This window comes from Scyliorhinus canicula, chromosome 20, assembly GCF_902713615.1.
Source record: "Scyliorhinus canicula chromosome 20, sScyCan1.1, whole genome shotgun sequence".
NCBI classification, from domain to species: domain Eukaryota; kingdom Metazoa; phylum Chordata; class Chondrichthyes; order Carcharhiniformes; family Scyliorhinidae; genus Scyliorhinus; species Scyliorhinus canicula.
The window spans coordinates 66895428-66911369 of NC_052165.1; the positions used below are offsets into that span (position 1 = coordinate 66895428).

Sequence of the window (15942 nt, forward strand, 5' to 3'; positions counted from 1 at the left end):
TAATTGACAAAGGTCACCGAGTTGTGTTTCTATAGACTAATGAACATTTGCACACATACTAGCCATGCTGTCTCCATTTAAACTCAATACATTTGCAGCCAGTGAATTTTCATTTACTGGACAAAAGGCACTAATTAAATCAAAATCAAAGGATTGTATTTATAAGGTTCTGACTAACAGTACTTTCCCACATGACATTTAAAACAAAATCTCCATTTGTATAGCCCCTTTCCTGACCTCAGAAAGCACTTTCAAAGCCTAGGAAATACGTTTGTAGTTACGTCTAATTTAGGAACCATGCCAGCCATGCATACAGTGACGTTCTGCAGAAAATAATGAAATAATGGCCAAACAATCTGTTTTATGTGATGCCGGTGGAACGGTAAATAATAGCCAAGACAGCAGACAGGGGGGGGCAGATACCTGATGGTACGGGGCAGACTGGAGGGGAGAAGAGTGGTGCTGGTGAATATATATGCCCCGAACTGGGATGACGTGGACTTCATTAAAAGAGTGCTGGGGAAGATCCCGGACCTGGACTCTCGCAGGCTAATAATGGGAGGGGACTTTAACATGGTCCTTGACCCGGCTTTGGATCGGTCGTGTCCCAGAACGGGTAGACTCCCAGAAATGGCAAGGGAGCTGAAAGGGTTTATGGAGCAAATGGGGGCAGTGGACCCCTGGAGAGATAGACAGCCGACAGGAAGGGGCTACTCGTTTTACTCGCACGTCCATAAAGTATATTCTAGGATAGATTTCTTCGTACTAAGCAGGGATTGTATAGGGGAGGTAAAGAACACGGAATACTCGGCAATTACTATCTCAGACCATGCCCCGCATTGGGTAGACCTGTAGATCGGTGGAGCGAGCTACCAACGCCCGCAATGGAGGCTAGACGTGGGACTGCTGTCGGAGGAGGGGATCTGCGAGAGGCTTCGGAGGTGTATGCAAAATTACTTGCAGGTGAATGACACAGGAGAGGTCCCTGTGGGAGGCGCTAAAGGCAGTAGTGCGGGGGGGGAGCTGATTTCAATTGGGGCCCACAGAGCCACGGCAGACAGGGCAGAGATGGATAGATTGGTCAGCGAAATGGGTCGGATAGATGAAGAGCACGCGGAGTCCCCGGGGGAGGTTTTACTCAGGGAGAGACAGAGACTACAGGCGGAACTAGGGGCACTATCCACGAGTAGGGCCGTGGAACAGCTTAGGAAGGCGAGGGGAGTGGTGTACGAGCATGGGGAAAAGGCTAGCAGACTGTTAACGCAGCAACTCAGGAGGAGGGAGGCGGCCAGGGAAATAGGTAGAGTGAGGGATGGGGAGGGGCGCAAAGTGGAGGACCCGGCAGGATTGAATAGGGTATTCCGGGACTTCTATCGTAAGCTGTATACTTCGGAGCCGCCGGAAGAACCGGAGATGAAAAGGTTTCTGGACGGGTTAACCTTCCCAACAGTAGGTGGGGGGGCGAGTGAATGAGCTGGGGGCCCCGATTAGAGTGGAGGAGGTATTGGGGCGCCTAAAGGCCATGCAGTCGGGGAAAGCCCCGGGGCCGGATGGATACCCAGTAGAGTTCTATAGGAAATTTTCTGAGCTGGTGGACCCGGTCTTGGTGAGGGTTTTCAATGAGGCGAGGGACAGAGGGACCCTGCCGCCGACAATGTCGCAAGCCACTATATCACTGATATTGAAGCGGGGTAAAGACCCGGAGGCTTGCGGATCCTACAGGCCAATCTCCCTGATTAATGTTGACGCCAAGCTTCTGGCAAAGGTACTGGCGGTTAGAATGGAGGACTGCGTACCGGAGGTGATTGGGGAGGACCAAACTGGGTTCGTGAAAGGTAGGCAGCTGGCGGCCAACCTGAGAAGATTACTTAATGTGATAATGGTGCCCCCGGCGGGCAGTGAGGTGGAGGTAGTGGTGGCAATGGACGCCGAGAAGGCCTTTGACCGGGTGGAGTGGGACTATCTATGGGAGGTGCTCGGATGGTTTGGGTTTGTGGATGGATTGGTGGATTGGATCAAATTATTATATCAGGCCCCGAGGGCCAGCGTCAGGACTAACAGAGAGGTGTCGGAGTACTTTAGGTTGTACCGAGGGACCAGACAGGGCTGCCCGCTCTCCCCGCTGCTGTTTGCGCTGGCCATAGAGCCGCTGGCGATTGCGCTAAGAGCCGCAGGGGGATGGAAGGGGATGGTGAGGGGCGGTGTAGAACATAGGGTCTCTCTTTACGCAGACGACCTGCTCCTGTACGTGTCGGACCCAGTGGCCGGGATGGGAAGTATACTGGGAATGCTGAGGAACTTCGGCCAGTTCTCAGGATACAAATTAAATACGGCCAAGAGTGAAATGTTTGTGGTACAGGCAAGGGGCCAGGAGAACAGATTGAGAGGGCTACTGTTTAGGCTGGTTGAGGAAAATTTCCGATATTTGGGAATCCAGGTGGCACGAGACTGGGGCAGGCTGCACAAGTTAAATTTGGCCAGGGTGGTGGAGCAAATGAAGGGAGAGTTTCGGAGATGGGATGCACTCCCGCTGTCGCTGGCAGGGAGGGTGCAGACTGTAAAGATGACAATCCTCCCTAGATTTCTGTTTATTTTTCAGTGCCTCCCGATCTTTGTCCCACAGGCCTTCTTCAAAAGAGTTAACAGGATGATCATGAGCTTTGTCTGGGCAGGAAAATCCCCGCGGGTGAAGAAGGCGATGTTGGAGAGGAACCGCAGCGAGGGAGGGCTGGCATTGCCGAGTCTGATTAACTATTACTGGGCGGCCAACATCACTATGATAAGGAAGTGGATTGTGGGTACGGGGTCTATTTGGGAGCGGGTGGAGGCGGCTTCTTGCAGGGGCTCCAGCTTGGCAGCCCTGGTCACGGCTCCTCTACCGCTGCTGCCGGCCAAGTACTCCACCAGCCCGGTAGTGGTGGCGACCCTGCAGATATGGGGCCAGTGGAGGAGGCATGTAGGGGAGATGGGGGCGTCTGTCTGGGCGCCAATCTGAGACAACCATCGGTTTGCCCCCGGGAGTATGGATGGGGGGTTCCGAGTATGGCGGCGGGTAGGGGTGGGAAGGGTGGGTGATATGTTCCTGGAAGGGAGCTTTGCGAGTTTGAGGAGCTTGGAGGAGAAATTTGGGTTGGTAAGGGGAAATGGTTTTAGGTACCTACAGTTGCGGGACTTTGTTCGTAGACGTCCCATCTTTCCCACGCCTCCCGCCAATGGGGATCCTAGACAGAATAGTCTCTAGGGGGGAAGAAGGGGAGGGTAGAGTCTCATGAGGGAGGAAGGGTCCCAGACAGAGGAACTGAAACTTAAATGGGAGGAGGAGCTAGGCAGGGAAATGGAGGACGGGCTGTGGGCAGAGGCCCTGAGTAGGGAAATTCGACCGCGACATGTGCTAGGCTCGGGCTGATTCAATTTATGGTCGTTCACCGGGCCCATATGACGGTGGCTCGGATGAGCAAATTCTTTGGGATAGAGGACAAATGCGCTAGGTGCGCGGGAGGACCAGCGAACCACGTTCACATGTTTTGGGCATACCCTAAGCTGAGGGGGTACTGGGAGGGATTTGCGGAGATCATGTCCCGGGTGCTAAAAACAAGGGTGGTGATGAGCCCAGGGGTGGCAATTTTTGGGGTTTCGGAAGACCCGGGAGTCCAGGGGGAGAAAGAGGCCAATGTTTTGGTCTTTGCTTCCCTAATAGCCCGGCGACGAATACTATTGGCGTGGAGGGACTCAAAGCCCCCGAAGACCGAGTTGTGGCTTGCGGACATGTCGAGTTTCCTGGATATGGAAAAAATTAAGTTTGCCTTGAGGGGATCTGTACAGGGGTTCGCCCGGAGGTGGCAACCAATCATTGACTTCTTTGCGGGAGAGTGAGCGTCAGCGGGGGGGGGGGGGGGGGGGGGGGGGGGGGGGGGGGGAATAGAGTAGAGTCGAGTAGAGTAGGAGGGAAAATATGGCGGGTAGTACCGGTGGGAGAGGAGTGGGATTGTGCAGTATATTACGATTGAAGTATTGAATGTATGGGATGTTTGCACATTTTTGCCTTTTTTGCTTTCTTTCTGTTGATGTCTGTAACTGTTTACAAAGCCAAAAATTACTTCAATAAAATTGTTTATTTATTTTTTTTTAAATAGCCAAGACTTCGGAGAAATCCCTGCTATTTGTACCATGGGATCTTTTCTATCCACTTGGCCCACCTGGTGTGTCTGTGGGGGGGGGGGGGGGGGGGGGTGGGCATTCTTTTCATGGCGACCCTAGTGGGCAGCAGGAATAAATCTGACTTGACATTAGCCGGTGCAGGTACTGGGTATACTTAGCATTTTGCTACCTGTGTTCTATATTAAATGTCTCACTTTGGCCAGTCTGCTTATTTCATGATGCTTTTAAATACATGCATTCAAATATCTCCTCTCACTCCAATCATTACCAGGAACAGGCCTGTAAATCACAAGACTTATAAACTCAAAGTGCTCTCCAAAGATAGAAACCAAGTTCAAGAGAGAAAACAAATCTATAACAAAAAAAAAGGACTTCTAACCTCGACCGCCCTTGCAGGAGGTGAGTTCCAGACCTTCACTATCCTCTGCGTGAAAACATTTCTCCTCAACTGTCCTAGAATTCTTGTGAATTATTTTGAACCTATGCTCCTGGTTATTGACCTCTGCGAAGAAAAATGAGTCCTTCAATCTATCCAAGTCCTTCATAAATTTATACACTTCAGTTAAATCTCCCCTCAACTTCCTCTGTCTCAAAGAACTCTATTCCTGCAAACATTTTTTTTTTAAATTTCCAATTAAGGGGCAATTTATCATGGCCAATCCAACTTCCCTGCACATCTTTTGGGTTGTGGGGCTGAGAGCCACACAAAAATGGGGAGAATGTGCAAACTCCACACGGACAGTGACCAGGGGCCGGGATCGAACCCGGGTCCTTGGCACCGTCAGACAACCGTGCTAACCACTGTGCTACCCTATTCCTGCCAACATCATCATACATTTTCTCTGCAACCTCTCATCCTTTCTGTAATCAGGTTGATTAGCTCAGTTAGCTGGTTCGTGATGCAGAACAATGCCAACAGCGTGGGTTCAATTCCCTTACCAGCTGAGGTTATCCATGAAGGCCCCACCTGCACAAGCTTGCCCCTCACCAGAGGTGTAGTGACCCTCAGGTTAGAGCACGACCAGTCAGCTCTCTCTCAAAAGGGGAAAGCAGCCTATGGTCCTCGGGGACTATGGTGGCTTTCATTTTCAATCAGAACTATACTTTTGACAGAGCTGCATTAATGAATCCTTGGATGAACGTTGCTTCACGTTCATGGAAAATTGTGTCAACAAAGAGTCAATAGGGACAAGAACAAGACACAATTTAGGTGTCTGAATCAAAACCGATTATGCCCCAGAATTATGGTCATGAGAATCCTCACCTCCCTCAGTCCCCCCTCTCTCCGATTAATGGTATTGAACTGGTAGTTTGAACGCATAGCCAAGGAGTTACAGAGAATGGAAGGCAATTTGGCAAATGAGAGAACTAAGGGAGATGAGGGTTAATGCAAGTAAGTGAAAGAAGAACTTAATGAATGGAAGAGAGTGAAGCAGATTGGAAATGACAGTAAGCTCTATATTGACCTTGTCCAGTCACACACAGCAACAATCAGCAAAGCAAAGAAAACATTGAGCTATATTAAGTATGCGATAGTCATATTGAAGCTGTATAGTGTTCTGGTCAGCACATCTCTAACATTTCATTTAATAACCAGTGAGGCACAGGAAAACCTCCAAATCCCAGAAATTGTGTAGAAAAGGGACAACATTCTCCACAGTCAGAGGACTACTATGAGGAACTATTAAACTCTGAATGATGGCAGTCAAGAAAATAATCCCTTGGAGAGACAACTCGAGAGATATTTAACATATTTAATTTAATAGGAAAAGCAAATGAGTATTAATTAAAATTACATTTGCAATTGCAGGACGAGGGCTAATAAATGCAAAGTGTACAAACTGCAAGGGGCAGCTTCAGAACTGATGGCCAAGAAACACTTTTCGCACAAAGTGATAATTACCCGCTGTGGTCTCCTTGATGGGGCACTAAAGGGCTATGTTGTAATGAAGTGGTGAAAACTGCACATTTCGACAAATGATGAGTTAACTGAAGTTAAAGGGTATTCATTCACTTATCTTTATGATGACAATCTAAAGCTAACTTGGAAACAAAGTATTCTGAGTCTGTTTGTACAATATCCAAAAGTTACGCATGTTCAGATCCGCAACTCATTGGCAAGAGTCCACTAATAACATTCCGACACTGCAACTTTAGATTTCTAATATCGTATTCAATAAGTCATCTAAACAGTAAGCTACAAATATTGTAAGAAAGCAATGAAGGGAGAAGAGCAAAAGGGAATAAGAAATAGGAGCAGGAGTAGGCCATTCAGCCCCTTGAGCCTGCTCCTCCATTCAATAAGATCATGGCTATTTTGATTGTGGCCTTAACTCCACTTTCTCACCTTCTTACAGCCATCAGCTCCTGTGTGCATCAAAAATCTGCCTAATTCAACCCTGAATATATTCAATGATTCAGCCTCAAATGCTCTCTGGGGGAGACAATTCCAAGGACTAATATACCCTTCAAGAGAAAATATTCCTCCTTATTTTAGTTTTAAATAGGAGGCCCCTTATTTTGAAATTGCCCCAAGTGTAGATTTCCCCACAAGGGAAAATATCCTGCCAGCACCCATCCTATCAGGTTGCCTCAGAACTTTGCAGATTTCAATAAGAGTAACATCCTGGGATTACCATTGACCAGAAACTGAACTGGACTCGCCATATAAATACTGTGGCTACAAGAGCAGGAATCCTGCGGTGAGTAACTCGCCTACTGACTCCCTAAAGCCTGTCCACCATTTACAAGGCACGAGTCAAGAGTATGAAGGAATATTCACCACTTGCCTAGATGAGTGCAGATCAAACATCATTCAAGAGAGGGCGATACCAGCCAGGACAAATCCGCTTGTTTGGCACCCCATCCATAAACATTCACTCTCTCCACCAACACAGTGGTAGCCATGTGTACCATCAACAAGATACACTGCACAAACTCGCCAAGGCTACTTAGACAGCACCTTCCAAACCCATTACCACTACCACTTACAAGGATAAGGGCAGCAGACCCACGGGATCACCACCACCTGGAAGTTCCCCTCCAAGCCATTATATTGAACTGTCACTATGTCAAAATCATGGAAACCCTTCCCTCCAATGTAGGTACACTGAGTGTACCTACATCATATGGAGTGCAGCGGTTCAAGTAGGCTGCTCACCAGCTTCTCAAGGGCAATTAGGGATGGGCAATAAATGTTGGCTCAGCAGCAATGCCCTCATCCCAAGAATTATTTTTTTTAAAAATCCCCTCCATTGGACCAACCTGCTCAACCTTTCCTTATACAACAACTTCTTCATCTCAGGAATCAGCCTAACAAACCTTCTCGAGACTGCTTCCAATACAAGTATATTGTCCCTTAAGTAAAACACCAAACCTATAAAAAGTTTGTACTGTAGTATGACCAATGCCCTGTACACTTGTAGCAAGACTTTCCTATTTTTATACTCCATCTTTCTTGCAATAAAAGTCAACATTCCATCTACCTTACTAATTATTTGCTGTACCTGCACACTAACATTTTATGAGGAGATGCCGGCGTTGGACTGGGGTGAGTGCAGTAAGAAGTCTTACAACACCAGGTTAAAGTCGTTGTAAGACTTCTTACTGTAACATTTTATGATTTATATACATATTCCCCTGTTGCAGCATTCAACAGTCACTCTCCTAATTAAATAATGCATTGCTTTTCTATTCTTCTTTCCAAAGTGAACAATCTCACGTTTTGCCCACTGTCTTCACCTATCCATATCCATCTGCAGAATGTTTGTATCCTCATCACAACTTGCTTTATTACTATTTTTGTGTCATCAGCAAATTTGATTTCAAACACAGTCATTCAAGTCATTAACACAGATCAAGACCTCATGTAATGTGTCATCTAAAAGAGAATACCCGCCAGTAATGCAGCAGTCATTCATTGCAGGATGAAATTAGTACAGAGGTGAGACATGACCTTAGCTCAGAAGATCAAGGTGTAGAATCGGTTCTGGTTGAGATAGGAAATAGCAAAATAAGAAATCACCAGTAGGAGTAGTTTACAGATCCCCTAACAGTAGCTAGACTGTAGGATGGAGTACACAGAAAGAAATAATGGGAAGGCTTGCAAGAAAGGTACAGCAAAAATCATGCGTGATTTTAATCTTTATGCGGATCAGACAAATCAGATTGGCAAAGGTAACCTGGAAAATGAGTTCATAGGAGTATATTTGAGACAATTTCTTTTAGCAGTACATTCTATTGCCACCCAGGGAGCAGGTTATTTTAGAGCAGGTAATATGTAAGTAAATAGGATTAATTAATGACTTCATAGTAAAGGAGCCTCCAGGTAACAGTGATCATAACATGATGGAATTTTGGTTTGAAGACGAGAAGTGTGCGCCTAGAACCTAAATAAAGTCAATTCCAAGGGTATGAAGACAGAGTTGGATAAAGTGAACTGGGAAATATGTTAAAAGGTAGGATAGTCGAGGAGTAGTGGCAGACATTTAAGAGATATTTCATAACTTTCAGCAATTTGTTCCATTGAGAAAGAAAGTCTCCATGAGAAGAATTGATCATAGATCATAGAATTTACAGTGCAGAAGGAGGCCATTCGGCCCATCGAGTCTGCACCGGCTCCTGGAAAGAGCATCCTGCCCAAGATTAACACCTCCACCCTATCCCCATAACCCAGTAACCCCACCCAACACTAGGGGCAATTTTGGACACTAAGGGCAATTTATCATGGCCAATCCACCTAACTTGCACATCTTTGGATTGTGAAGAATAAACCAGCCATAGCTAAGTTAAGGATATCAAATTGAAAGAAAGATACAATACTGTTAGGAATAGTGGTAGGTTTGGCCAGATTTTAGAAATCGGCAATGAATAACTAAAAAAAGGAAGAAATTAGAGTACTAGCTAGAAATATAAAAACAGATCACAAGAGTTTCTACAAGTATCTTACAAGGCAAAGAGCAACAAAAATGAGCATTGGCTCTTCAGAGGGTGAGGTTGGAGAACTAATAATGGAAAGCAGGGAAATGAACAAGTGTTAATCAGGTACTTTGTGTCTGTCTTCACTGCAGAAGACAAAAGAAATTTCCAGAATATCTGAAAATCAACAGGTAAAAGGAGGGAGGAACTGCAAACAATCATATATTAAATGTAAAAATTCTGGGTAAACTATTGGAACAAGGCTGACAAATCCCCTGGACCGCAATACCTGCATCTGGGATTTTAAAACAAGTGGCTACAGAGATAGTAGACGTTGTAATCTTCCAAAATTTCCTAGATTCTGGAAAGGTGCCAGTGGATCAGAAAATCACAGTCCGTAGAATCCCGACAGTGCAGGAGACCACTCAGCCCATTGAGTCGGTACTGACCCTCCAGACCGCACTCTACCTAGGCCCACTCCCTCACCCCATTACTACTTCTCCAGCCTCACTTTCCAGTGGTCTGGTGTCCATTCTTGCCTCTCTCTTCAAAAAAACTCTTGCAATCTTCTTTTATATTACTCGCTAGCTTACACTCATATTTTATTTTCTCCCCCCTCATTGCTTTTTTAGTTGCCCTCTGTTTTGTTTCAAAGGCTTTCTATTAATCCTCACCACCGTGTATGCATTTTCTTTTGCTTTTATGCTGCCCTTGACATCTCTGGTCAGCCATGGATGCCTCGTCCCCCCTTAGCATGTTTCCTTGGGATGAATTTCTGTTGTGCATCCCGAATAATCGCCTGCAATTGCTGTTCCACTGTCTTCCCTGCTGGGCTTCCCTTCCAATAAACTCTGGCCAGCTCCTCCCTCAGGTCTTTGTAGTTACCTTTATTCAACTGTAATACCGGTGCATCTGATTCCTGCTACATCAGTAACAAAAAGTTGGCATGTATGTAGGCAAATGGAATGTTGACATTTACTGCAAGGAGAATTAAGTATAAAAGTAGGCAAGTGTTATTTCTACACATGTACAGGGCCTTGGTGAGATCACATATAGAGCACTGGAGACAGTTTTGGCCTCCTTAAGAAAGGATATAATTGCTGTTCAGGCTAATTCCTGGGATGAGGGGATTGTTTTATGAGGAAGATTGAGAAGTTGGGCCTCTATCCATTGAACATCAGAAGAATGAGAGGTGATCTTTTTGAAACAGATCCTGAGGGGACCTGTCAGTGGTTGCCGAGAGGGTATTTGCCCTTGTGGGGGCGACTAGAACCAAGGGACATAGTTGAAAAATTAGGGGTCTCCCATTTAAGATTGACATGAGGAGAAATTCTACTCTTTCAAAGGGCGTTAAGTCCATGGAATTATCTTCTGCAGAGAGCAATGGAGGCTAGGTCACTAAATATAATCAGTTAGCTAGTTAGAGAGATGGGTTCGATATTTTTTATTGACGGCTGCCAAGGGTAATGAGGGACTCACAGGAAAAGTGTTGAGGCCACAATCAGATCAGTCACGATCTTATCGAATGGCAGAGCATGCTCGTGGGGCCGAATGGCTTACTCCTACTTCAGTTCTTGTCCCTTGATCCTGCTAGATTTTCTACTCAAGTCCATGTGTTCTGACTCAGGGTGAGGTGCCACTACCTGAGCAAAACAATGCATCTCATTACACAAAAATAGTCTGGAGCTGTAAAAGACAAATTGTGAACATCAGAGCCTAATGGAAGTTTGCACTCGCATTCAAAATAAGGGGGAAAGATTCCCTTTGGGGAACAGCTCTACAATTTAAATATTCTCCTGTGGGTTTTAAACTAATTTAAGATAATAACGTGTATCATTGGCAAGTAATTATGTGATTGGCCGATAAGAAAGCAGGTGCAACTTTGGACAATGGTCCTCGAGGTACACCAAGGAGTAAATATTTCTCACGTTATCCGACCTGGTCAAGAGCAGTTTCCTTTTGCTGATAAGTTTATTAAGTTGCAACAAAATCTGGAATGTGTAACTTTGCTCAACACCATTTTCCTGAGTTCTCAGCTCAAATGCAATATCGACCCACAGCATCACAAACTCCACCACGGTAGAGCAAGGGGGCAGGTTCCACATCCACTGTAGCTAGAATGGGGATCAAATCCCATGCTGCTGGCACCAATCTGATCCACACTAGCCATTCGGCCAACTGGCTCCTCCAAGAAGTCAAAGTTGCTGTGGTAACACGCAACTTTCACCAGTATGTGGTCATCTGGAGCTATGAATAGCGATGGCAGAGGTTCTAATTTCTTTGAATCACATGGCTGACCAGGAATCTCTCCCTCTCTTACCACCTATCACTGTCATATGTTGGAAGGATTTACAAGTGAATGCCCAACCTGTTTGACAGCGTTAGTAAAGCGCCTTCCGTGGCCATCAAGTCCTGCACTGGGACTTGAACCCGGTGATTCTGGCTGAGGCAGGGTCGCTATCCAGTGCACCACAAGACCTCCAGCTTTACGCATAAAATTGATTGGGAGGAAGAGAATAATTGGTCCATCAGTCTGCCTCATACTGACGATAGCTGGGACATCCTGATTAAACATTTCCTCTGCTCGCCACAGTCATGTAATCATCAGAGAGGTTTTTAAATAAGAGAAAAAGCCCATGACCAATAAGGGAATATTCTCAATTTTTCCCCCGCTACCCTCAGACAATCAAATCGGGTAGATGAAACCATGGGGCAGTAGGGGAGCGATTTAACGCTCAAGGACCCCCAATCACCTACTTACAATCTTAAATGAGGCGGGACAGAAGCAGACAATTAATTTGCTCTTAAGAGGTGGGCCAGTCATTAAATTCTTTTCTTTTATTTGCATCCCTTTTGTCCGCTACCCCACCTAGATTTGCACGTTCCGGGTAAGTGACCTTAATATTCTTCCTATAAAATTATTACCTCATATTTATCTGAACTTGACATCCCAATTATTTGCCATTCTGAGAGTTTATTAAATTTTTTGCAATGCTGGCCACCCAATGTGGTGTCATCCGCAAAATTAGAAATTACATTTTTGATTTGAAAGTTCAAATCGGTATTGTGAATAGCAGTGGTGTCATGAAGTGCATTAATGTTAGACACTTTGGAAGAGGTATTGTAAATCCCCAGGACAATAGCCTAGGAAACGTGAGGCTATAGAAATGGACTAAATTACTGTAGCGTGGGTCACACCAGAACTGCCAATTTGACACTTACCTGCACCTCCGCAAGCAACAGTTTGTGAGGAAACTACCTTGACCAAGGATGCAGTACCTGGAATCAGGCCTACTAGCTAAAATAATGAATGAAAGTCCCCACCACTCTGTAATTCCACGTCACTGGGTGTTTTCAGGCATCTGCAGGAGGCATCACTTGGAGATTTTCACTGAATTAAGTGCGAGCCATGGCTCACTTGGTAACATGCTCATCTCAAGTCAGAAGGTTGTGGCTTTAAGCTCCAGAGAATTGAGCACATGATCTAAGCCGACACCCCTGTACAGTACTGAGGAGGTGCTGCACTCTTCAGGCTGCTGCCTTTCAATGAGATACCCGACCGAGATGTCTCGGCTGCTGTCTCAGCTTCAAGTAAAAGATCCCATGGCACCATTTCGAAGAAGGGTAATGTGGTGTATTTGTCCAACAAGATCCTGAATGAAAATTCCTCAAATTTATCTGATTTTCACATTGTTAATGAGATTTTGCAGTGTCCAAACTGGCTGTATTTCAATGGTGACTCAAAAAGTACTTAGCTGACTGTAATGTTCTTGTGCCACATGGATGACAGAAACCAAAGCCCATGTACTGTGGCACAAAGCTCCCAGGTTACTGCAGCATAAACAGACTGAATGTTACCAGTCAGGTGGCAGTTTCGAAGTGCAAGACACTATTGATTACACCATGTCCCCATTCATGTATAGAGCATCCAAAAACGGTTACTCTTACCCTCAGGTGGTACATGACCAGCAGCCACAATTATGTAAATTAATACCCATTCTCCAGAAAACCCTTGCGACACTTGTGGAGAAATTCAAGAATTTTGCAACTGTTCCAATTGGAGGCTGTGCTGTCTGAAAGACACTCGCTCGTCCTACACAAACATTTATCACTTTCGTCATTTTGCAATGTTGCAATTTTGCACCTTGCAATGGATTTTAACAAAACATTTGTTTTCTGGTGCAGCTTCCAGCTATGTTCCGCAAAACAGATGAGACGACACAGTAAAACCCCAATGAATCGTTACAAATGTGGTCCATGTCAAAAACAACGGGCTGGATTCTCCGCCAGCAGGATTCTCCATTGAGAAGGCAGCACGCCCATGCCTGCTGGTTTCCCGGCGGCGTGGTGTGGCCACATTGGCAGCTCGCGGGACCGGAGAATCGCGCTGCCGGCAAAGTCACGCTGCACAGGAAAATGCGGCAGGCGGACTGGAGAATCCCAGCCAACAGATTTCAAATGCCAAATTAAAACAGAGTAAACGTGTGAAAAAGTCTTTGTTCAATGTGATCACATCTGTACCACGACCTGACTTTGCAAATGGGTGGCAGTTACTTCTGGCAAAACTCCATTATTCTTTTTTGTTTAGCGTGCTATTTCTGAACATGTGCGATAGCTGTCACGCATATTTTTGGTGTTTTCGTGCCAGGGTATCTCTATGGCCTTTGTAGTATCAGCTAGGGAAACAGACAGGCGAGCGGCATGCATGCAGCAAATTCTTCAGGGTCATCAGCTTGCTTGGACTCCTTAATCGGAGAAACATTTTTTAATCAATGGTGCCGCCATGCGTGGTATGTCATCCAACCTTTGCAGAAATCTCCTTGGTTGTCTCTGCTGCATTTTCTCCTGCATGCGAGCAAAATGTGCCTCATCATCAAGACTGGTTGGCCTCACCCTGCTCCTCCTAATTCTTGATATCTTGCGCAGTCGTAACCTGTTTCAGCCCAGTGTGGTGGAAGCAGCTGGCAATTGTGGCTTCCATCACCATCTTCCATGCCTTGTTTATTACAAACATAGTCACTAGTACAGTTAAACTGTACCCTTGCTTCTTATTGAGGGCCTCGATAACCTGAGAGATCAGCTGTTGTTGATAGTGGGTTTTCAGGTTCCTCATCAGACCATGATCCATTGGCTGGTGCTTGGTCATGGTGTTGGGTGGCAAGAGCAACAGTTTTGTGCTCTTCAGGCTAACGATGTCAACATTACCGGAATTTTGTGTCATCCGTGTTTGACTCGTCGTGATTTCATTGTATTACCAGAAAAACCTTACTTTATTCTGTTGATAATATATTTTTCGACCCCTCTTTGCAACCCAGCACATTGGCACTGCTGCCTCACAGCGCCAGGGACCCGGGTTCAATTCCAGCCTTGGGTGACTGTGTGGAGTTCGCACATTCTCCCCGTGTCTGCATGGGTTTCCTTCAGGTGCTCCGGTTTCATCCCAAAGTCCAAAGATGTGCAGGTTTGGTGGATTGGCCATGCCAAATTGTCCCTTAGTGTCCAGATTGATTGTCCAGATTGATTCCGGGGATGAAAGGGTTGATGTACGAGGAGAGATTAAACTGTTTGGTCGTATACTCGCTGGAGTTTATAAGGATGAGAGGGGATCTAAATGGGATTGATAAAGTAAACGTAGACCAAATGTTCCCCCTTGTGGGGAAATCTGGAACGAGAGGTCACAGATATATGTTGAGAGGTGGTAGATTTAGAACTGAGATGAGGAGGAACTACTTCACGCAGAGGGTGGTGAATTTGTGGAACTCGCTGCCACATAGTGCAGTGGAATCGGAGTCATTAAATTATTTCAAGAAAGAGATAAGATATATTTTTGATTTAAAAATGGGTTAATGTGATATGGGCAACAGTTGGGGAGGTGGATTTGAGACCAGGAAGAGATCAGCCATGATCTGATTGAATGGCGGAGCAGGCTCGAGCGGCTGAATTGCCTACATCTGCTCCTAATACCTGTGTTCTGCTGCATTTATATCAGCACTGTAGGGATTCTATGATGCCTGATGCAATTCAGTTCTTCTCACAACATGCATAATTCCTCCATCTGCCTGTGGGTCTATGTACTTACAGTCGGTTTTGTAAATTAAAAATGTCACTAACCTGTTAACTGTCACTCATTAAGAGTGAAAGTGACATGTTTTGTTACTTTTTTATATCTCATTTGTTTTGATGCCAATCCAGAGGACCATAAATGACACTTTTAATATTTACACACTGCTGAAAACTTTATTGCAGCTGTTTGTTTATTGCATAGTACACTGTAGAGACCCAGTAATCCAGAGGCAATGTCAATGTAAAATGTCACTCTATATTAAGGGCACCAAACTCTGATGGATTAGAATATTGTAAAGAAACTGTCAGTACAGATTGGTACACTTGAGCATTTTTTTAAACATTCACTGTTTTAAGTCGAGTGGCACTGCATGAATTGGCTGAGAGCGCTGTGATCCTTTGTGCCACTCTGTCACATTATTTCCATAGATCTAATCTGCCAAATGCCTTCAGGAAGCACGATTATGGAGCAGGATTATGTTTCAGGTCTGAGCTGGCCGTCAGTCTCATTGGATGAGCCAGCCCTAATCCAAACCCTACGGCAACCTGGTCAATCAGGATACATTTGTTACTGATCACACTGGCAAGTCCAATGGCGTCTTTGGTTGATTAGGTTGCGCATGAGGTACTAGCCTATATTGATTATTAGTCAGACATCATACATTTTAGTCGCATTACTGGATCTGTTGTCTGGCTTCCCCTGAGAAGGAGAGGCTGACCTGCATTAACTAACTGCCAAAGTGAGTCACGTTCAACTCTGTCCGCGAAGCTGGCTGTGGGGGTACTGGAAGGTGGGCACAGAAC

General features: G+C 45.5%; 1 protein-coding gene across 3 annotated transcripts in view; it reads right to left on the bottom strand.

The window, feature by feature from the left end:
• LOC119955146 (zinc finger protein 800-like) overlaps positions 1–15942 on the bottom strand; it is a 123318-nt gene that overhangs the window by 6661 nt on the left and 100715 nt on the right. The gene's annotated exons all lie outside the window — the stretch shown is intronic.